The sequence below is a fragment of the Lissotriton vulgaris genome, chromosome 5 (assembly GCF_964263255.1).
Source record: "Lissotriton vulgaris chromosome 5, aLisVul1.2, whole genome shotgun sequence".
NCBI classification, from domain to species: domain Eukaryota; kingdom Metazoa; phylum Chordata; class Amphibia; order Caudata; family Salamandridae; genus Lissotriton; species Lissotriton vulgaris.
In genome coordinates this window covers 1,179,378,932-1,179,402,195 of record NC_141693.1, presented here as the reverse complement: position 1 = coordinate 1,179,402,195, position 23,264 = coordinate 1,179,378,932, and the positions used below count along the sequence as shown (strand labels likewise).

Below are 23,264 nucleotides of genomic sequence, written 5' to 3'. Positions count from 1 at the left end.
GGCTCAGATTTAATTCCTACAAAACCATTGAAATTCAGCAGCTATAGTTATCTGAGCTAACTATAACTTACTCCCCTGCAATGCATTGCTTATGACCTTACATATTACATCACTCATGACATGGTGAGTGACATCACCAATGACATCACTGATAACATCTCAAATGACATCACGGATGACATCATCCAGTGAGTGCAAGTGCTTTCTTAGAGTTTATGATTATTAAACATATGTACTAAACTACTACAAGAGTTAAATTAGTATACTAGGTGTACTACTACTGAATGCTACTACTTCTAACATAGATCATGTGTGTGACTGTGTGTATCCATGTGTGAGTAGGTGTGCCCGTGGCTGTATGGGTGAGAGAGTGAATGTGTGAGTGGCTCTATGGGTGGGTAAGTGGGTGTGTGAGTGACTGGGTCAGAGGGTGGGTGTCTGAATGGCTGTATGAGTGACCGACTAGGTGTGTAAGTGGTTGTATGGGCGAGTGAGTGGCTGTTTGAGTAGTTGGTTGAGTGGGATTTTGGTTAAGTGGGTTTGTGTGCGAGTGGCTGTATTAGAGAATGAGTATCTGTGTGAAAGGCTGTATTGGTGAGTGGGCAGATGTGGGAGTACTTGTATGGATGTTGGAATGGGCATGTATGAGCGCTTGCATGGGTGAGTGAGTGGCTGTGTTGAGAGGCTGTATAGGTGGGTGAGTGCTGTGTTTTGAGGCTATATAGGTGAGTGTGTGGGTGTGTGAGTGGCTGTATAGGTGAATAAGTATGTGTGTGTGAGTCGCTGTATGGGTAAGTGCATAGCTGTGTGAGTGGCTGGCAGTGTGGTTGTGTGAGTGGCTCTAAGGATGAGTGAGTGGTTGTGTGAGTTCTTGTAGGAGTCTGTGAATAGGTATGTATGTGAGTGGTTGTGTGGGTGTATGAGAGGTTGTATGGTTCTGTGGGTGAGGTTATCAGTGATGTCATTTGAGATGTCATCAATGATGTCACTGATCAGGTCATGAGTATTGTAATATGTGAGGTCATAAGCAGTTATAGTTAGCTTAATTAACTAGAACTGCTGAATTTCAACGTTTTGTATGAATGAATTCTAGCCGTCCTTGAAACCTCTGTATTTTTCAGTGAATTTCTATGTTTAAAAAAAAGTCTATTCCCTAACTATACCAATCCTCTAACCTTTGGTGTGGTTATTGATTGTTTACTGTTTTTTAATGTTATTTCCTAACTATAACATGACTGTAACCTTCGTTTTTTTAATGGATTTTTTATTTTTTACATTTTTATTTCCCAACTGTTACCTGTAACCTTTGAAAGTGAGTGTGTGAGTGAGTGCATGAGTGTCTACCTGGGTGTGTGAGTGAGGGTGTTTTTAATGTTATTTGCCAATTATAAGGTCCCTGTTACCTTTGTTTTTTGTGTGAATTTCTATGTTTTTTAATGTTATTGCCCAACTAGAACATCCCTGTAACCTTTGGTTTTGTTAAGTGAATTTCTAAGTTTTTTAAAACATTTTTATTTCCTACCTGTTACCTATAGCCTTTGAGAGTGAGTGTGTGAGTGAGTGCATTAATGTCTGAGTGGGTGAGTGAGTGTCTGAGTGGGTCTGGGAGTGGCTGCTTAATTGTCTCACTGGGTTTGTGAGTGGGTGCGTGAGTGACATACACACACATACACTCAGCCCTATCCCCAGGCATTTTCCTTGCCATGTGTCACTACTGTGCATTTAAACATGAGCCTAGACAGAGTAACATATTTTTGTCATACGTGGGGGTGATGTAAATTCACACTGCAGACTACTTATGACATTTAATTTTCCATGCTGTATGTGCACTTAAGGCAACTTTTACAATGGAGCATTAGGGAAGTTAAATAGGCCAAACATGGTGTTCCAATGTACAGCACATTGTAGAGGGGAGCCACCGGCCCTTTACTACTGTTTAGCAGTGGTAAAGTGCATAGAGTTCTAAAGCCCGGAAATCCAGACGTGCAAAATTTGGGGGACTGCAACAAAAATTTAGTATTTTTTTTTAACAAGGCAGTATGTAGGTTTCATGTTCTATTTATCAGTTTTGTAATGCGCATGGCTACCCAACAATGGGCTTTCCAGCGCAATCAGTCTAGCTGGAGTGAGGAAATTAAAATAGCTAAAATAAATTAGGGAAATAGATAAGTCTTTAGCTTCTTTCTGAAACAAATGAAGTTGTCATCAATTCTTAGGCCATTTGGCAAGGACTTTCATAGCTTAGGTGCAAGATATGCAATAGACCAACCTCCACTTCTCACTCTCTTGATACTGAGGACATCAAGAAGCTCAAGATTATTTGACCTGTGGTTCCTATTGGTTTGATAAGGGGTGGCCAGTTGATGGAGAACATTTGGGCCTGTTTTGTGCTTTGTTCGATGTATGATACATAATGCCTTAAATTATATTCTGCAATTTATGGGCAGCCATTGAAGAATTTTGAGCGCTGCACCAGCTTACTGAGTCTTTTGGAATACCTCAAGTCAAGTCAAGTCATAAAATTTGTATAGCGCACTACATACCCAGAGGGTTTCAAGGCGCTTAGGAAGGGGAGGGGGATTATTTGTCAAATATCCACGTTTTAAGCTGTTTTCTGAACGCTAGGTGATTCTGGGTGAGGCGAAGGTAGGCGGGGAGTGAGTTCCATGTTTTGGCCGCCAGGTATGAAAAGGATCTGCCTCCCATGGTGGTCTTGTTGATGCGAGGTACAGTGGCGAAGGCTTGGCTGGAAGAGCGAAGTTGGCGGGAGGGGGTGTAGAAGGACAGTCGAGAGTTGAGGCAATCTGGTCCGATATCGTAGAGTGATTTGTGTGCGTGGGTAAGCAGTCGGAACGTGATCCTCTTATTGACGGGTAGCCAGTGGAGGTCTTTAAGGTGACCAGAGATGTGTTCGTTGCGTGGGATGTCTAATATGAGCCTGGCTGAGGCGTTTTGGATTCGTTGTAGTTTCTTCTGGAGTTTAGCGGTGGTGCCTGCGTAGAGAGTGTTTCCGTAGTCCAGTCGGCTCGTGACTAGAGCGTGGGTGACTGTTTTCCTTGTTTCGGAGGGGATCCAGCGAAATGTTTTTCTGAGCATGCGAAGAATGTTAAAGCAGGAGGAGGATACGGCGTTGACTTGTCTGTTCATTGAGAGTGAAGAGTCCAGGATGACGCCAAGGTTCCGTGCGTGGTTTGTCGGGATGGGTGCTTTTCCAAGGGCTTCTGGCCACCAGGAGTCGTCCCATGCAGAGGGGGATGTGCCTAAGATGAGGACTTCTGTTTTGTCTGAGTTCAGTTTCAGACGGCTTTGTTTCATCTATTCGGCGACTTCTTTCATTCCTTCGTGTAGGTTAGTTTTGGCGGTGCTGGGGTCCTTGGTGAGGGAGAGGATCAGTTGAGTGTCGTCCGCGTAAGAGATGATGTTGAGGTTGTGTTGGCGGGCGATGGCCGCAAGGGGGCTCATATATACGTTGAAGAGGGTGGGACTAAGAGAGGATCCTTGTGGTACGCCGCAGATGATTTCAAAGGCCTCGGACTTGTATGGTGGGAGGCGGACTCTCTGGGTTCTTCCGGTGAGGAACGAGGTGATCCATTCTAGTGCTTTTCCTTGGATTCCGATGTCTCTGAGGCGTTGTAAAAGGGTGCTGTGGCAGACCGTATCGAAGGCTGCGGAGAGGTCGAGGAGGATGAGGGCGACTGTGTCTCCATTGTCCAGTAGAGTTCGAATGTCGTCTGTTGCTGCGATGAGGGCGGTCTCAGTGCTGTGTTTAGCTCGGAAGCCAGATTGTGAGGGGTCCAGTGATTTGTTGGCTTCGAGGAAGGCGGCGAGTTGGTTGTTGACGGCTTTCTCGATGACTTTGGCCGGGAATGGAAGAAGCGAGATGGGGCGGTAGTTTTTGAGTTCGGTGGGGTCCGCTGTAGGTTTTTTCAGAAGGGCGGTGAGTTCAGCGTGTTTCCAGTCTTCTGGAAAGGTAGCGGAGTTGAAGGAGCAGTTGATGACGTCTCGGAGGTGCGGAGCTATGACGGAGTCTGCTTTGTTGAAGATGTGGTGAGGGCATGGGTCTGTGGGGGATCCTGAGTGGATGGAGTTCATCAGGCGGATGGTGTCCTCAGTGGAGATTGGTTTCCAGCCGTTAAGGGTGTTAACGGGGGGAAGATGGTCAGCAGATGGTAGGGTGGGTTGGCTTCCGGGTTGGTTGTCAAAGCTGTTGTGGATGTCAGCAATCTTGTTGTGGAAGAATGAGGCTAGGGAGTCGCAGAGGGATTGAGAGGGGGTGATGTCGTTGGAGTTGGCCGAGGGGTTGGAAAATTCCTTGACGATGTTGAAAAGTTCCTTGCTGTTGTGGGCGTTGTTGTCAAGTCGATCCTTGAATGCTGTTTTCTTGGCCTTTCGGATTAGTTGGTGGTGGATGCGGGTGGCGCTTTTGAAGGTGTCCTTGTTGCTGGTGGATGGGTCTTTTTTCCAGGCCTTTTCAAGGGAGCGGCACAGCACCTAGCAGTGTTCGGACAGCAGGATTCCGGACTATTTGTATTTTTATTTATTTATTTTTAATATTTTTTTATATCACTGACATTGGACTGCCCAGGTAAAGGGAGTTATCATAATAAAGGTGAGAAAGAATCAATCAATCGAACCACGATTCTACGTGACTCCATCAGGAGCAATTTCAGAATCTTTCTCAGGGCTCTCAGGAGGATGAAGCAGCTGCCAGCCACCTTCTTAACTTGAGAGGCCATGGTTAGCTGTTTGTCCAGGATAATCCCCAGGCTCTATAGTTCCGATTTAGGGAATGGACACTCTCCTACGGGAGGAGGCCAGATAATCTGATCCCAAAGCATTGGATTATTACCTAGAACCAAGACCTCTTATTTCTCGCCATTTAACTTCAGGCAGCTGGCTGCCATCCATTCAGACACCTTCTCTAAGCAACTATTGAGTCTCACGGACATATAGTTTACATCTGATGACAGCATGACAATCGGCTAGGCGTCATCCACATCAGATAGCTCCATAAAACTAAAAGAGTAGATTATATCTGATAGAGGGCTGACATAAATATTAAAAAGTGTAGGGCTTGAATAAAAGCCCTGGAGTACACCACAATTCAGTTGATGGCTAGTCGAAAAGAAAGCCCCCTCACTAACCTGAAAGCTGTGTTGCTCCAGAAATTAGGCTAGCCACCTTAAGGTATTGCCTGTGATACCCACTTCCTCTAACCGGTGAAGTGGGGTAGCATAGGAAACCATATCAAATGCAGCACTGAACCACCCCGGTCCATGACCATTTTCAGATTCTCTGTGGCCCTTAGAAGAGTGGTTTCTATGCTGCAACCCAAACCGAAACCTGCCTGAGAAGGGTGAAGAATGTTATTGTTTTACAGGAGCGGACAGATAATGGCATGTTTCCAGTCCTCCGTAACACTACAGTTATTCAGGGACAGATTGCACAAAATCCGTCAGAGAGGAGATCATCACATTCAAAAGAATATCAATTGGAGCAGGGTCAATCTGTGAGCTGTATTTATCAGAGTTTGCCACAGCACTAACATCCTCCTTGGTCAGTTAAGGAAACGTGGGGAGTACTGTTTTAATATTGTTGGTTGTGGGCCTACTTTCTATACTGTTCTTATAGTCTGTTGAACCCGATAGGGATCATAGATGTTTCTCACTTTTCCTAGAAAGTGGGTTGCATGTAATTTACACCACTCTGTTGATTAAATAAGTCCAGTTTCTGGTGTGTTACTTCGTCTGCGCCCAAGGAGTGCTGACAATTCTTCTGGCCGTCTATTAAAACTTCAAGTCTATTGCTAAATATTTTATAGTTTGATGTAAAATGGGCAGGGGATCTGGCCACAAGTCCCAGCTGGATGTGGACAGGCACAGATGGCTTGCCTTTAGCATGTCAGCGGTGAGAGTTCACTGCATGTCCTCGCAATGGCCGCCACTAAATAATGTGGCCTTGAAAGAAAGTAGAGAGCCATCCACCAAGGCGACTAGCAGCAATAGAAAAGAGACTATTGGCACTGAACACGGCTGAATAGTCAACAGCAGTTGAATGCTCCCAAGCTAAATTCTTCCCCACATGTCTTGGCCCCTGAAAGTGCTGTAGTGCAAAGGAACGATTTTTAAAAAGTTAAAATAATAAAAACAGTCAAGTATGATTATGTGCAAGGAACCACTCACTCCATATCTCTAGTACGTCCTTGCTTTGCCCAAAGACATAACTTTATTGGTCAACTGCTTTATGCCAAAAGCCAGTTTGTTCATAAACCTCAGCTTGGCCCAACAGCATGACTAACCTCTTAGAACTAATCACCACTGCCAAGCAACGTGCAAGAATGTGTTGGAACACACCGTTTCCCCAGTGTGCTATAAACTGAAAAGATACATTTTAGGCATGGCCTTTGAGGAAGCTTTAGGTGTTTCAGAAGACAGTGGTTTTCAAACATGAAATATAATAAACATACACAGAGAGACTTTTGGTCAGCCTTCTTCATCCAATGATTTGGTCAGCTTTCTTCATCCATTGATTTGTTTAACTGTCATTCACATTTTGTGTCCGGCCAACACAACATACAACATGGGTCAATAGGTCAGCAACTTTAGCCATTGGTTCCCTTCACTGTGAATGACAGCAACTTGTCATTGTACATGTGTAATTCTTAAAAACATAGTCCTCCTTCTCCAGGGAGGACAGAGTGTCATATTCTGTCATTATGCCATCACTAGTCTTTCAGGAAATGGGTTGAAACCAGTGCTACTCAAAGTACAGCCCTGGGGCCGCATGCAGCGCTCCTGACGTTTTACCTGTGTCCCCTTTTCAACAGCAGAATTGGATTGCTGTTTACTCGACTCAGCACTAACATTAAAAATATGTTAAATACACAGGCAAGCATTTATTTAAAGGTTAATTCGAGTTAAACAATGGGAATAACTATGGTTTACTGCACTTCTTAACTTAAGGAACACCTTCATTTTTAAAGACATCTTGCAACATAATGGTAAAAATTTGAAAAAGACTCTTCAAAATTAAAAAAGGTGTATTAACATGGAGATTGTCAGTGGATTGCGAAATATTTTTTTAAGTGATAATTTTCTAAAAACATTCATGCTTTTCCTCCTCTCGATCCCAACACAATGCCAATAGTGAACTCGGACGCAAATCACTTATGTACACTCTTTGGATCGATCGCCTGGGTTCCTATTATACATGAACAACATTATAGTTTACTAAATGAAAGACAGGAGGTTTTGTACAGCGCACTATGTGAACTTATGTATTCCGTGGTCCTCTTATATGTGATAATGAAGAAAAAGGAGGGAAAGGTAAGCAAAACAATTGTCTTGGATCACACAATTTAGTCAAATGGGGAAGCCAGGATTGATCTAGGTTTTCTCCCTCGATATTGTGCAATTCAATTTAGGTACTAGAGATACATGCTTCGCTTACCCTACACCCAGCTACCCTCCAGCTTCCGACCACCACCCTGCTGACATCAGCACGGCCCTAGGTTGCACCCAAAAATAAGTTCTGGCCCCTGGGAAAATGTTTGCGAGTACCCATAGTTTAAAAGGGCTCGCACAAAGAAAACCATACGGACGCTCCAATCAACTGACATTGTTTTACCAAGTGACTGATTTTTTTCACATGCCTGCAATTTGCAACTACGACACTTGATGGCGCTAAAACACTGTAATGCAGATAGTTATTGCATTGTTCATACTTATGTAAATTATAAAACAGAACAGGCTTGGAAGTCTTCAGCAAAAACTTTTTTTATCTTTTACAGTACTGCGTGGTCTTTCTTATTGCAATTATTTTCACAGTCTGCGTTACAATTAGATTTTTACACGAAGTGTACAATAACATTTTGTTTAATCCAACAACACTGAGGGTCCGATTCACAAAGGACTGCTGGGCCTCCGCCACGAGAACCGAGGCCCTTTGTGAATCAGGCGCCGAGCATTTATTTGACTTTTCCTGGGAAACACTGTTTGCTATGCGGGCTGGTGCTCATTCTGTGAATTAAAAACATTTTGTGCTGTGGTCTTTCACTAAAAATACTCTGCATCCTCGTTTCACGCCGAGCCAACCAAACTTCCAATTCCCATACTGCTGGTCGGGGCTTTAAGTGAGTGAAAAAACTGGGGGTGGGAGGGGGGGGGGGGGGGGGGGGAGGGGGTCTCTCAAAGGGGCGTGGCCAATGCAATTAAGGGCGCGGCTTAAAAACACATAAGCAAAAAATCTGCGTTTAGCAGTGTGCCGCCTAACTTGTATTTTGCGGTTCCTGTCATTGCATCCAGATATATGTTACAGCAAGTAACATCACACCTGCAGCAAGTTAGGACTATTAGCTTTGTCAATGGTTATTAGCTGCATATGATAAATACGCAGCAACTATGGCTTGTTGTATATAATATTGAAAAAGTTTCAACTTAAAGTCCACAACAATGTTGCTGCTCCTGAGAGAGTTTCAAAGAGAGAAGGGAAATCCAGAGAGAAAATGACTCTTTAAAAGATTTGCCTTCCCCCTACAATGCTCACCTGGCATGACGTCATGCCGTAACTTCTCCACAGTGAGAAGTGAGCAGTGTGAGCAGCGCACATCGATGCGCCTGCGGTCACTGCAGTCCGGAAAAAAACAGGCCGGCTGCTAGAGACCCGTTTCAAGGCCTCCTTTAAAAAACTGCCGGTGCTCAGACCTGGTGAAACCCAGCCCACTTAAAGTCCTACTGCTGGTCACAATTATGTACATGCCAAACAGCTATATGCGGACTTTCTGTGATTTGCCTAAGGGGCGGCTCCTCCACAATGGCGGAGGAGCATCACCCACTGGCTCCGAGCCAGAAACTGAAAAATAAAATAATAGTTTAATATTGTTTTACTTTTCAGCTGCTGGCTGAGCTAGCGTGAGCAGCGAGGGGTGGGGTCGGAGGGGGAGGAGTGGTAGATGTGCACATTTAAGAGCGCATATCAGTTTTGCTGGCAGTCTTCGGCCGGCCAAACCGACATGCGCATTTCGGTTTCTCCAACCCGCCTGTATTGCACAGCCTTGTTGGAGAAACAGCACAGACTCCCTGTGCCTGAGCAAGCGTTGATCTAGCTCGCTCAGGCCACTTCTCCTGCTGCTCTCATGCTTGAGAGCAGTGGATAGGGATTGGATGGGGAGTCCGAGATGCTGGCTGAGGGACTGCTAGGACCAGGAAGCGAAAGCAGAGGAGTGTGAGGTGGACAGCAGCATAGGGTACGTTTACATTTTTTAAGAATATTATTAGGTGGACAGCAGCATAGGGTATGTTTACATTTTTTTAAGAATATTATTAACGCCCCGCCCCCGTGCGCCCTGCTCGCCCTACCACTCTATATCAGTGGCGGCCAACACTATTTATGATGCTGCTCACTCTGACCCAATACATTAATAATTTGAATGTGTGTTATTTATATCCCAAACAACATTTTACATGCGTGCTCCGCTGTGTCATTTGTTCTCCCATATGATCTGTGAAGCATTATGAAAGGAGTAGGTGGACCAACTGGCTTCATCCTCAGTTCTAAATCAAACTTCTTAGGTGCTGATTCTGCTGCTGAATATCTCCTATATTGCATGTGGAGGCATATTGTGTGCAGTTCTTTTTTTTACCACAGTCTATATGCTCTATTTCTTCTGCAGTTTTCTTTGCTTCCCCAGAGCATAAAGGTGAGAGTGTTATTTCTCGGTCCATTTGTACCTTTTTAAGGGTCTAACTCTTACTGTATCCCTGGGCTTGCTTCCATTTCCTGCTGCATGTAAAGTTATTTTTCCATCATGCGAGTGTACCACCTGTATTGTTTCATGAATATTACAACTAACTATATGCACACTTTCACTGTGTAACAACTATCTTAGATTATTTTTACATATCCGCTGTTTGAGTTTATAAACATATTATCACTTAAAAGCGGTTTTATTTGTACTAAAAACACTACCCAGTCCCATAAGATTGCTCAGTACTTTTCACCTATCCAGAAGCTGCGCTGCCTCAGAGTAACTACCTCTTCCTAAATTCGCCTATAGGATGCCTTTCTGCTAAATTATTGATCCTGGAATGTTATATACCACACTCTTATTAAAACATTCTATAGCTCACACAGTGACATACTTAGGGCATTCTTCTGGTAAACAAATAGTGCACCATTCATACTTGTAACTTTTTCTCTTTATAAAAAAAAACATTTTTTCACGTTCTCCAAAGTTACTTAATGATTTACCAGTTTAACTTTTCAATTACCACTTTAATATATATCGGCCTTATTAAAAAAAAACATGCTTCAGCATTTATAAACTAACATTATTCTAACTCAATTTCACATTCTCATTTAATGTCTACAATTTGAACCATAAAAAACATTATCAAGGCAAGGCCTTTTGACTTTCCCAGTGCCCGTTTCTGAACTCTTATTAAATACATATTTTCTGCATGCGCTTTTGACCTCTAGCTTTTGCGTCTTGCCGTCTAAGGGCATTGCCAAGGCATCTTTACCCAAGAGGCTGGCTATGGGATAGGGCCCACTCCCTTCATTATTCACTCAGCCGTCTCCTGTTCATTAGCTGCCAATACTGCGAGGTTGTTATGCTTTCCATTTAGTTTTGCTGCAGTGAACGTAGTGCACTAAGGTTCGGCTTTATACCTCATAGGGAGTCAGCCGATTTCACTATCAAGCGCTGAGGTTGGTGTGTCCGTCAGTTGCCCCAGTAGGCCATGCCAGTTCTTAGCTTCAAGTATGGTCAGATTTTGAAGGACTAATGGAATCCCCATTCACTTCAGCAGCTTCGAACAAAACCGAGGCCAATTTATCTTCAGAAACTCCTAATACAAATTTAATTAAGAGCCTGAAATGCTCCACTGATCTATTAAGTCATTATTACTCATGACAGCTTCTTCTTTTTTGGTCTTGGAGGGGGACTTATTCTGTGACCTCTTTGCCATACATATCACTCCAAGGTAATCAAATACTGGCACCTCTTCTAGTTTTGAGACACCCATATCTTTTATCACATCTGGAGCGGGAAAAAAAACAATCTGATGAACTTGTTTCTTAATATTTATAACCAGATTTCTTAGGCTGCAATACTTACAAAAAGCATTTAATTGATGCTGTAAACTATTTTTTTTTCAAGTTCTCACAAGCAAAAACAAAAAAGATAATCATTCACATTTAGCAGAATATACATTTTCAGTAGCCCTAGATGGGATCTCTAGACAATTTGGGATAATGGCTAAAACAGGTTAATGAGCATTCTTCCCGGTGAGCAACCTTGCTTTAGATCACTAAATGTTTGAGCCATTGCCACTCCTCACCTATCTTGCTGCTTTATTTTTTGTTACAAAACATTATATAAATTGCTTCCAGGAAATGTGGAGAACCAAAGGCTTTGACATGCCAAGATTTCAATTTTCTGAGATCCTGGCATCAAAGAAAAATTCTATGATAGACCTCCAGGAGGACTAGCAATAATAGTCTCGATAAAACTAAAGTTACACATAGGAGCCCTCAAAATAAATCACACATGGTTACTTCTAATTACAATACATTGTCCATTCAAACAATGAGTCTATTCAAGTAGTACAAATTTCAACATATATTTGCAAGCTAGTGGTTTGGAATCCAAAATTTACCAACTTGATGACATTTATTCTATAAATGCAAATGGTAATACATAAGTGTGATCTTGCTTACAGGAGATCTTCATCTCAACCTCATGTCAGATGGCGTTTGAAGATGATTTCTATTGGGAACAGCATTACATTTAGAATGTCTCTGGCCAAGCAACCTCGTCCCCAAAGAAAGAGTAATTGGCCAGCAAACTACTGAAAATATTCTCCGCCCACAATTTAAGAGTTGTTAATGTTCAGACAACAGATGATACAACTATAAAATGTACCCTCATAGTTAGAACCAGGTGCACAGTGCTAGCTTATACAATTATTTCCATTGAATTACTAAATAAAGTCTTGAGCTTTAAGATTCATCACCGACTGAACCGTGATCTTCGCCCACAATCTATGATCTTGGATAGAAATACCTATGGAGTACCTACAGCCTCAGCAAGAGCGTCTCCCAGCCGGGTGCAGAGGTCACCAAGAATTAGATGGTCAGCTTTGAACAAGGCCCAACCAAATAACTGTTTAAAAGAACACCACCATATAACTTTCCTATTTCTCCTTTAAACAAGGATAATGCCAAGTCAAATGTTATATCTCAATGGGCCACAAAGATGACCCTACTAAAAAATGAATTGTTATTAAATAGCAAACATTGTGAGCATTGGGGGATGGAGGATATAAAAGACAAAAGCATTTGGTTCTCCCTGGATCTGAGGAACTAATAATGAAACTATTACACAAAAGCAAAAAGATAAAAAGAGGAACAACCAAGGTAAAACATTCTAAACTACGATCTCTGTGGAAAGAATACAAAAATTGAATTTTGGAGGCAAAAAGAGTACATAAAGAGCAGCATGGATAGACCTAAGCACTCCTGTCTGTCGAAAACCAGAGTTTTTGGATGAATAACGATAACATTTCAGGAAATAACTCTCAGCCATAATAACAGTGTAATTGGGCAACATTTATTACCACTCTATACATCTAAGGAGAGCCGAAACCGGGCCCCACCACAAACATTCACCAGAAAAAAAAGTACCACAATCAGAGCACAAGCTGAATGGAAGAACAATAACCAAGAACTCATTCAGTACTTGGTGCATGCTCCAGAGATGAAAAAAACAAACCGAGACAAAGTAAATTTAACAGGTGCTGGCATGCACTCACCAACAAAAGGGAAGAAAAAACTGACAATGAAGCCAACGAATGGTAAGTAATTGGTGTTTTTTTTTTTTTTTTTTTTTTTTTTAGAAACAATGGTTTGTTGCAAGCGGCAGCACGCTTCCGCTGTCTCAGGCAAGACCTAAAATGGCAGCCCTAAAGAGCCAACACATTATAAGCTAATTCCACTTCCGGATATTGACTCAAAATATTATGCAAACTTGATTCTAGGGGATATAAAAAATTGGGCAGAAGAAAATAAATTAATTCTGTTGATTTGAAACTGAATTTAGAAATAACTTCAGCACTCTTGACAACATAATGGCACTTAGCCTGTTAATCCACAGAGCAAACATGTCAATCACGAGATTATATGCTTGTTAAATTGATTTTTTTAAAGGATTTAATTGCATCAGAGATTCGCTTTGGGCAAAATTATTTCAATTGGGTTTGCCAAGTAAAATACTGAAAATAATCAGATGTTTGTACTGTTCAAATTGTGTCCAAGTAAAAATGGGGCAGAGCCACAGTCTTACTGGCGAAATACAAGTCAACAAAGGCCTAAAACAATTAGGAGTTCTTATCCCATTACTTTTCACCCTGCATATTGCTTACTTTGAGGATACCCTAAAGAATTTGAGAACTTGCCGCCCTCCCAAACTTAGGGAGCATCAAACACCCATCATTTAACTTGCAGATGATACAGTTATTTTGGCCTACATAGAAACTGGCCTTCAGTATACTTTAAAACAAGCATTTGAAATGCAATAGGTCACGCATTTGCGAGAGTTTAAGCTGTTGGCATTGTAAATGACACTGCCTTTTATTTGCCACAGTAAAGGTTATCTAGAGGCCAAAGGGCAAGTCAAAAAGAAATGCTACTTCTCTTAGATCAGGGATGCAAAAATGATTTGATAATCTAGACAGGCCATCAATCATGCCTCTCTTAAACATTATTAGGGTCAAATAATTCCCATGATTATGGGATGGAAGCTTTCCCAGACATGCCCAAGAACTGCTTAAACATGGACCAGAGTAAACTGCTCCGGTTAATCTTCAGTCTCCCACAATCACCTAGTACAGACCAAATCTGCTTAAAATTTGGACTTGTTGATCAAGAGCTGTGAGCAAATGATGCTCTGTCAAGATAAAGAATTGGTATGAATAAAGCAGAGCCTTCTACTCTTAGAAGTTACTTATGTCAAGAATTTGACAGCCCATTGCTACAAGTGAGTACTCCATGGCAGGTAAATCTCGTCCAAATAATTTGAATGTGGAATGTCCATGGGATCAGCCTAAACCTTTATTAAAGACTGTCTTAAGATTTCTTAAGTGGGCTGAGGGAGAGAGCACCCTGCGTTATCAGCTAGCGAGGCGACAGCAGAATGAGAAGGCGCTAGAATCAGCACAGGCGTGGGAGACATTGGTGCAGGCCCTGCGCGATCACAGCACACCCAGCGACACTGACAGTGAGGCCGATGAGCAGCCTGCGTCCCCGTAGTGCAACAAAGGCACGGTATTCCCGTCAGGATGCGTAATGCTTTCTACCACACGCTCTTAGCACATTCACCAGGTCACCGATGGCGTGGCGGGGGTGGGAGGAGGGCGAGGGATAGAGGACGAAGGGAGAATCATTAGCTTCCTATAGTACTGTTTGATTATGGTACTTTCTGATTGGACATTAGACCTCTGGGAGTGTTTTATTAGTTGGAAGGGGGAGGGAGGGGGTGTTTTTTGTTTGGAAAAGCAGAAGTAAAACCTTAAATTATACCTGGTCATATTTCGAAGGCCAATGGCCCCGAAACATCGTTTGAACATTACTTGCCGCCCGACCCCTGGGTTGTGGGCTGAATGGCCGTGTAACACTGTTATTACATCATCGGTGATATCTTCACCGCTTGCCTTATCACTGACCAATGTGTAACTGTCACTAATTCCTGCAATAAAAATATATTTACAAAAGAAAAAAAAAAAGACTGTCTTAAGAACATAGATTTTCCTTTTTCTGGAAAAGGCCCAGGAAATCGACTTCCTATGATCTTTCTTTTTGCTCAAAGACTCTTATGCCAAAAATAGTTAATTGTCCTACCATAGGACCTCAATCCCATTGGCCCTAAAAATTACGTTTTTGCATCTACGCTTTGGCCTATTTGATGCAGGGGTAATAAAATAAACATGGAAGCATCCACAACTTTATACAATCATTGTGCAGATTTTGCAATTATTAAAGAGAAAGCTTAGCACACCTGGTTTGATGCTACGCAAAATTATCTTGGGACTTCACTAATTGCAATTTTTAGGCCAAGAAGAATATGTAAATGCAATGCACAGTGCTATATTGATTTAACAATATTCAACGATTAATTTATTAATAGTTTTGTTAAATATATGCCCAGGATACAAGACGAATAAGAAAAATATTTGCAATGACCTGCTGTTTTAACTTTTTGCACTGTATAAGACAAATTGTAAACTGTCGGCTATTAGAAATCAGCTAGACATACGAGCAGGTTCCAAGATTAATTTGAAAATCTTGCAACAAGCTGATATTCAACACTTTGCACTTTATTGGATAATCTCTTATTTTCTGTCATTTCTTATGCTGTAATGCTTAGTATAAAAACAATTTAAAACAGTTAAAGAATCATTGCCAAATTGCTTTAGTAAAGATTATAAACCAATATTTTGAGTAAAATTAGGAACATGATCGAAGATAAGACTGGAGATTCGCTACAGCTCCCATTTAATACTTTGCACTTTATTGGTCTATTTGCGATTTTTCTCTTTAGGTTATAATTGATTAGGTTACAGAGCCATGAACAAAGTTTTAGATGATCTAGTCAAACTTGCAAAATAGCACCAGCTAAAATGCATACTACTTTAACAAACAAGTGACAATAAGCTGGTTTACTGTTTTTGAACAACCAGTCTTTCACTACCATATGATCATTTATTTTTAAATTACTTAATTTTTTTGTTTCTAGTAATGGTTGTGCCTGTTTCTTTTGCTTCACGTTGATCCATTTTATTTATTGTAATGGTTTTTGTTAACCATGCACAATAAAATCGATTATAACTAGGGCTCCCGGTTTTCCGTTTAAACGGATTTTTACATATAAATACAGACGGAAAACCATTTTTCCTCTGTCTGTATTTATATGTAAAAACGGCAAAATACTAGCAAATGTTGCTGCGCTGCCGTCTCGATTACAGAGTTATCTCCCCACGCTCCCTTCCTGCTGCTGGAAATTCCTGATGGGGCACACACACAGCCGCACCCGAGTACTTCACAGGTCTTTTGAAAGACCATTTACTTGTTAAAGAGGCTTGATTGTCCTTTCACCCCATGACGTACCCTCCTCCAGCGCCCCTGACACCTCCTGTCCCAGGCCCCATACAGTTGCTCAGCTCTGCCCACTGATGCCTTTAGGGGTATTTATATGTCAGATAGCGTTTTGTTTCCATTCAGAATATTTAGTCTGTATAAAAAAAATAGGAAAGTGACTTATTTCTACTGAGCAAAGAGGGAAATGAAGTGCTTAGCACTCATGGATTTGGACTCGTGGATTTGTCAATGTCACGTAAAATAAACGTACATTTGTCTTTCTTTGTTGAAATGAAAGAGAAGCTCCGTTAGGAAAAAATGCCCTTTTTATTTACTGAAAAACCTCCTCCTATAAGATGCTGTGCGTGGCCTCCATATGTGCATACAAACATGGAAGTTTATTTCTTCACGGTTTCTTGTCTGCTGTCCGAGATCGCCCTGCAACTGTTTTTTTAATTTTCGTTTATTTCATTTCCTTGAGGAAATTCTGAAGTGGTGTGAATCATAGTAGTCTTGGAAACCGACACCTACCAACAAGGAGATCCCGAGGATGCCCTCATTAAAGCACTTACAGACAGGCAGGATGGAAGGTGATTAATATCTTCCGTTTCAGCCACAAACAGGTACCTCATTCATTTAGTGCTCAATGGCATTATATAACAACATGCAGAGACACATGTGCAGCACAGTGCGCCAGGCAAGATGCCAGGCCAAACACCTTTAAAACATACCCAGCGTTAAAATGTATGGCCACATTTATCTGGCACAGAAACTCAACACTGCATACATACTGTCATTAAATGCGAAATGGCGCTCGGAGTCCAGGGTGTGGAGCAGGGGTACAGGTGAAACGGAGGCCCCAGAGCACAGACCAAGCCACAGTCTCAAAATTCACTTGACCCCTCCTCCATGCCAAGGCGAAGCAGACGTGATTAGATGGATGGCTGGCAGCAAATATCCCAGGTGGCAAGTGTGATCATTCGGAAATAGAGGAAGGGGGCTAGAGGGAGCAGGGTTGTAATGAGCTTAAAAAATAAAACTTGAAATAGGCCCCTTTATATGTTAAATATTAAGAATACTCGAGTTAGCTTGTTTCTGAGAAATTGGATGGGCAAACTTTTTTTTGAGCAGGTTAGGAAATATCTGTCATCAGTTCATTGCAAATCGGAATTAATAACAGGGCCACGTCAGGCTCCCCATTTGCAATCTGCATTCAGTCACAATCGATCTTTCTCTTGCAAAGTTTAACCTATTTTGTGTGTAAGAACAGAAAACAATTTAATATGCGGCTTGTTAACCTGAAGTACTTTATGTTTAGAAAGGCATGTCCATCCAGCCTTGCTGTAGACGGAGACGGAATTACTGTTAATGACTCACCTCCAAAATATGTGAACAGAAAACGTGATTCAAATACAGTCAAGCAAATGCATTTTTATCAAGATGGATGGATGGTTGGATGTTCTGGTGATTCACCAGTGGTGAAAGGAGACATAAATGAATGGGTGGGCAAAGAGTTACAGGAGAGTAAGTCCGAAAGAATGAGTGGATGTATACATGAATGGATGAATGCTCCATATGATGAACAAATGAATCAATGATTTTCTAGTGAATGGATACATAGATGGATAGAAAGGTGGATGCCTGAATGGGAGAGTCTAGAAGGATGTATGTATGTATGTATGCATGAACAGATGTATGCAGTCAGTAGATGATGGAAACATGGATGAATTACTGGGGGAATGATTCAGTGAATGATGCTTGCGTTGAACTCCCTTAGGTCGCCCGGACTCGCGCGCTACACACAAATTAATCCCCAACTCCTGTGCCTCAACACTTTAAAATGTCACCAGCCTCCACTGAATGATAGGTTATTTCCAGTAAGGACTTTCATGACAAGCCAATTGTCACATGGAAATTAACAAGACAGCTGTGTGAGGCACACACAAAGCTCTGCCCTCGAAAGCCACTCGAGAGCATTCAATCCGATTGCAGGGGTGTGACGGGGCAGTGACGCAGTCTGAGAGATCCCTGCTGGAGCAAGGAATGCAGAAGGATCGTTTTCAAACACGGAGAAATAAGTCACAGGTTCATGCTGCACGCGGGTCACCAATGGCTTGTGTAGGGCCAGTCTCATGGGGTTCCTTTACGCTTTCACAGACACAGACCACCCAACTGGGTCATTTTTCCTGCATAAGAGGCTAAGGCCCCTCTCATGGCCACAGCCAACCTATCTAAGACTGACTCGATCCACTGCATATCGAGCAGCAGTTATTAGTTTACCAAAGGATGATCTGCAGGGATGGAATATTTAGAAACCACAGATCTCCTTCTTAATCCCAACCTCCCCTTGCCACTTCGATGTACACACGTTGGTATTAATGTTGCTTTGTTTTCTCAACACATCATTCTACACATATTTTGACCCATTCACTATGCTAAAGTGTTTTTATAGCAGAACTGAGAAGCACAGGTACTCTCCTTTTCAAATTACTCAGCACCAGACCATTTAAAGCACTGCTAAAGCCACAACAAATCGTTAGTTTAAGTGAGCGCATGTGTGCATTGTCAATTTACATAAATGTGGAAAAATACTAGCTGTAGCGTTATCTTCTGCTTGTGGCAAAAATAAACGTGGATAAATACAGAAAAAATGCCCCAAAAATAAATATGGATAAATACAGACGGAAATGGCAAAAAAATAAATACCATAAAACCGGGAGCCCTAATTATAACTAGGTCCAATGCAGACATAAAGTCTGCAAATATAACAAGTAAGCGACAGTTATATAAATATATATATTTTTTTAATGTGTTTATTAGGTTTTTTCAGCAAACATAATATAGTGCACAATAAAGTACTAAGCAAAGTACCAATCCCCAACATACCAAACTCTCCTCCCCCCCTCCAATGCATTTTAACACTAGCCAATGGAGCATGAAACAATGATCCATCATAGAGGTTTATGGTTTAATTTCCGGTTCATTGTATTGGAGAATTTCTTGCTAAAGATCTAGGTCCAGAAACAATCACTTTCTATATAACTTTTCCATTCAAATCAAGTTAACAGGTGCCCGTCAGTCTGATAATTGCTCACCCTCTTTTTGAAAATAGAACAGATTACTTCCCCACACCAGGTTTTGGCAAGACAGAAGATCTGAATACCGCTGATGACAGGGCCACCAACGTTTACCTCAACTGTGCATGTGTGCAAAATAAACATTATTGGTCAACCCATCAGGGATGCTAGCCTTCAGCTTCTATAATTTCTTTACCTTTTGAATAACTGCATTTTTGGCTATTGTTAGCCCAACTGCTTAAGCATTGGGTGGAGAATCTTTAGATCTGGCCATTTCATCTCTAGCATAAGGGCTGTATTAGAAAGTTATCCAATTGGCTATCTTCACCCTACATGGGGGATTGTCTGCCTTCTTAACAAAATCTTTGGCACAAAAAAAAAACTTCAAAAATCTTTTAGCATCATTTTCGGCCACTGCCAAGCACATCTCATCCCACTTTAACCTCTCTGTATTCATATTTTTTTCTCCCAAAATAGTTTTCTTGTATTCGGTCTTAACATTCTTAAAGCTTGGAACCTTTTCACTGGGCACACTAAGATGGTGGCTGGAAGATGCTCTTGTTTTTATGCCCTTTTGACTGAAAGCATTACACGTTGTGCTATCCCTGCTTGTACCATCTGCATTGCACTTGACGCTTTGTTACACCCTGCTATTTCTGTCGTTCTGAACTCATTATTGCTCGCCGCTTTCCGAAGTCTAGGTCCTTTCGTCGTATCCTGCCACTTGCTCTTCTTACTTACTTTACGTTGACTGTGATCGGACGTGCGGTGCTGCTTCTTCATTAATTCTACTGCTACCAGCACTGTGGGGGGCGAAGATCACTCACTCATTAGGGGCCAACATGTGAATCAGCCAATCGCTTCCAGAGTGGAGCCCCAATAAGGTGAAATATTCATTGATGGCAGAACATGAACCATCCCAGCGACTGTGGATTGGCTGTCACTCGGAAAAGGGACATTATCATTTACATCTGGGAGGCTGCCAGCAAATCACTCAATAGTTGTAAGTTGTACTCGTTTTCAAGAGTAACGCAACTGATATTTTTTGTTTGTCAAAAATAGTGCAACCTGCACCTTGAATAAATTAAGTTCTTTATATAAAAGGTATGTGCTGAGTTTTATACTCAACATGCACTGGAGTCGTACACTGTACGCTGTCTCCCAAAGTGACAATATAAAAAAAATAATGTTAGCCTGGTACACTAAATGGTAGAGCTTCTGAGCAGCGAGAACCAGAGAGAGATGACAGCATTCAAGCTCTGCCCACTATGTCCTGGAACAGGCCCCTCGGTCACATGGCACTTTGGAAGATCCCAGGGGCCATAACTTCAGACATCCCGAATTCCACCAAGTCTCTGCCCATTGGGACTGCAGGGTGGATGTGTTTCGTAGTATTAGGAGGGGTCCTTTCCTCCACTGTTTCTAACCCAATGGCGAAGGGTGATAGCCTCAGCTAAGATGAAGAGCAGAATGGTTTGTCTCCCAATCTGGCACCAACCAATCAAAATGCAGTTCACTATAAGCATCCTTTAGATTGCCCATGTCTGCGCCTCTTTGGCCTGTAAGGGTTGGAATTGACAAAATTAAAGTAAACCAGGGGACTGGCGATGAGAATGCAAAGTAGTTCCATGAAAGTACAGAAATATTATCGCCTTGGAATACTCCTACTTTGCTTTCAAGAATGCCACACTTTGTGGATGGCTCCCACTGCAGTGTGTACAAATACCTCCATCTCAAGAATACTACTTATTGGACGGTATTAAACTCGCCCATCGCAAGGAAGCAAGTTCAGTTTGTTTAAAAGCGGATCAGCGCACCTTCAGCACAACAATATTGCAGCATGGTGCAGGGCAACTGGACAGTCGCGGCTGGTGACATTTGAAAGTGGCGGGGCGTGATGACAGCTGTCGCAGCTTTACAGGGCTCTGTGGTAACACTCATCAGAGAGTCTGCACACCAGACAATGTCTAACCCATAACGCCCTGATCCACACCTGGCCACCGACACCTCTCTCTCTCCAGAGACTGTCGAAGGGACACGGAGGGAAAGTGAGCATCAAAGGGCACTAGGGCAGGAAACTGAGAGGGGCCTCCCGCTTCATGTGAAAAGGTCGGAAGACATTTCAATACATAATAAAACAGTCATAAGTCAAACAGTCAAGAAACTTTACTACTTACCTTAACTTTCCGGCTTCCCGCCTCCAAGTCCGCTCCGACTCCCGCCGCCGTTCAGTTCTTGAATTCGGAATCGTCATCATGACTCATCAGACTCGTCATGCAGGAAGCCAGGCAGCCTCCCTCCCCTCTGGCTCTACCACAGCACAGCGCTGCAATTGGTTCGGCCGGCTTCCCTATCACCACGTGATTTCTCTGTATGCTGCAGCATACAGAGAACAGGGAGAGTGGGAGGGGTTACCCGAGGGCAGGGGGGAGCGGCTTTCCCCGCTGTTATGAATACAGTTAATACTATCTGTTTGGACAGCCTCTCAGGCTGCCAAACAGACTGTATTTACAACAGTGAGGAAAACCACTCCCCCCTTCCCTCGAGTAACCCCTCCCACTGTCTCGAGCAGGAACTCGAACTTATCCTTTCTCGCCGTGCGAGAAGGCAGAAACAAATGGTAGTTCTCTACTATTTGTTTCTGCCTTCTCGCACGGTGAGAAAGTAGTGGGGCGGCGCCCAAACGCCCCCATGGAGGATCCGCCTCCGCAACTGGAAACACCCTGACACAAGCAAGCACAAGACATCATCCGATTCTAGCTTTCTTCCCTAAGCCCCATTTCCTGAAATTCCAACAGTTAACCGCTTGCAAGCTTAAAGTACCCCGACGCCAGGAAAACGTGGCACAGTCCTTTAAAAGCTGCACTTGCCTTAAAAGAATGCAGTATTCTTCCTCAAAAATGCAGCTCTGTTCTTAAAGAGGGCTGCAGTCTTCTTTAAACCATGCTAGCCTTTTCTTCAACAGTACCGCACTCTCCTTTAAACAGCGCAGCATTTTCTTAAAGCTGCTTCCCTTTGAAAACTGCTGTATTACCGCATAATACCTAAAATGGAGAATTCTAGGAGAGGGTACAACTCACCTTCCGAGCGCTCTTCGTCTTCACGGGCCAGGCTGCGTGACCGTAAAAAGTCTGAAGATTACTTCATGAAGCTCGAAGGCACTAACTGGGGCACCTGCTCTTCCTCCGCGCGGCTCTAGCCCCAGAGAGTGCCGCCGCCGCCGCTCCGACCACGCACTCTTCCCTCTCTCCTGTGCCGCGGCCCCGACGCACAACACGCGGCGGCAAGACAACGCGCGGCCTCGCCTCTCGCCAGCGCAGCACCTCAACGGCGAGCCCGCCTGCAAGCCCCGGCAGGCCTCGGGGATTTAAATCAGCGTCCACCAGGGCTCGTCAGCCGCGGGCGCCGCGCCAGACGTGGCGGCTTAGTCACCAGCGGCCAGGTGCGCGGCCGTCACCGGTGCAGCAGGTGCAGCTGCACCGGGTACATGGGTATGAGGGACCCGCTTCAACAAACACCAACCAGTGGAAATAGGCGGGCATTATCTCTGCTTACATTAGGGCAGGCACTTGTCTCCTTCCTGTACCAGTGGCTTTGGAAGCAGAGAGGTCGAGCTGCTTTGTCACGGGTGAAATGCTCCTCCAGCCCCGAGTGCCCCCTTTTCATTCTGGTGCTTGGTTTTGCTTTTCTCCCTTATAAAAGCAATACTGACTACAAGTTCCACAAAGCAAAGGTAGAACCAGGGCACTCACGAGGTACAACTAGGGATCCAGAAACAGGTGGGCTCTGTGCCACCCTTCATTCTTTTGATTTGGTACACTTGTATAAGGGCTAACCTAAAAACCAAACAGACGGGAGCACCGTGAGTGACAGGAAGATTGCAATATTCAAAGTCCGAAAGAGGAGGTCGCGGTTTTTGAGCTGCAGAAAAGTGAACCTCCGAGGTAGGTGTGTTTGGCTGCATGTGTGGGGCGGTGATGGCACACAGAGGCGAGGTGACACCTCTGATGGCAGAGGGGCGCAGGGCGGGTCTCAGAAGGCATGGAATATTGTACA

General features: G+C 43.1%; 1 protein-coding gene across 5 annotated transcripts in view; it reads right to left on the bottom strand.

Annotated features, from left to right (window-relative positions):
* The window catches only part of TACC2 (transforming acidic coiled-coil containing protein 2), a 395,420-nt gene that overhangs the window by 180,311 nt on the left and 191,845 nt on the right, over positions 1-23,264 (bottom strand). The window contains exon 1 of one of the 5 annotated variants that reach the window (XM_086922960.1): positions 22,289-22,537. The exons of the other annotated variants lie outside the window; for them this stretch is intronic. The gene's annotated coding sequence lies outside the window, so the exon portion shown is untranslated. Of the gene's footprint in view, positions 1-22,288; positions 22,538-23,264 lie in introns of those variants that run through there. 5 annotated transcript variants of the gene reach the window in all.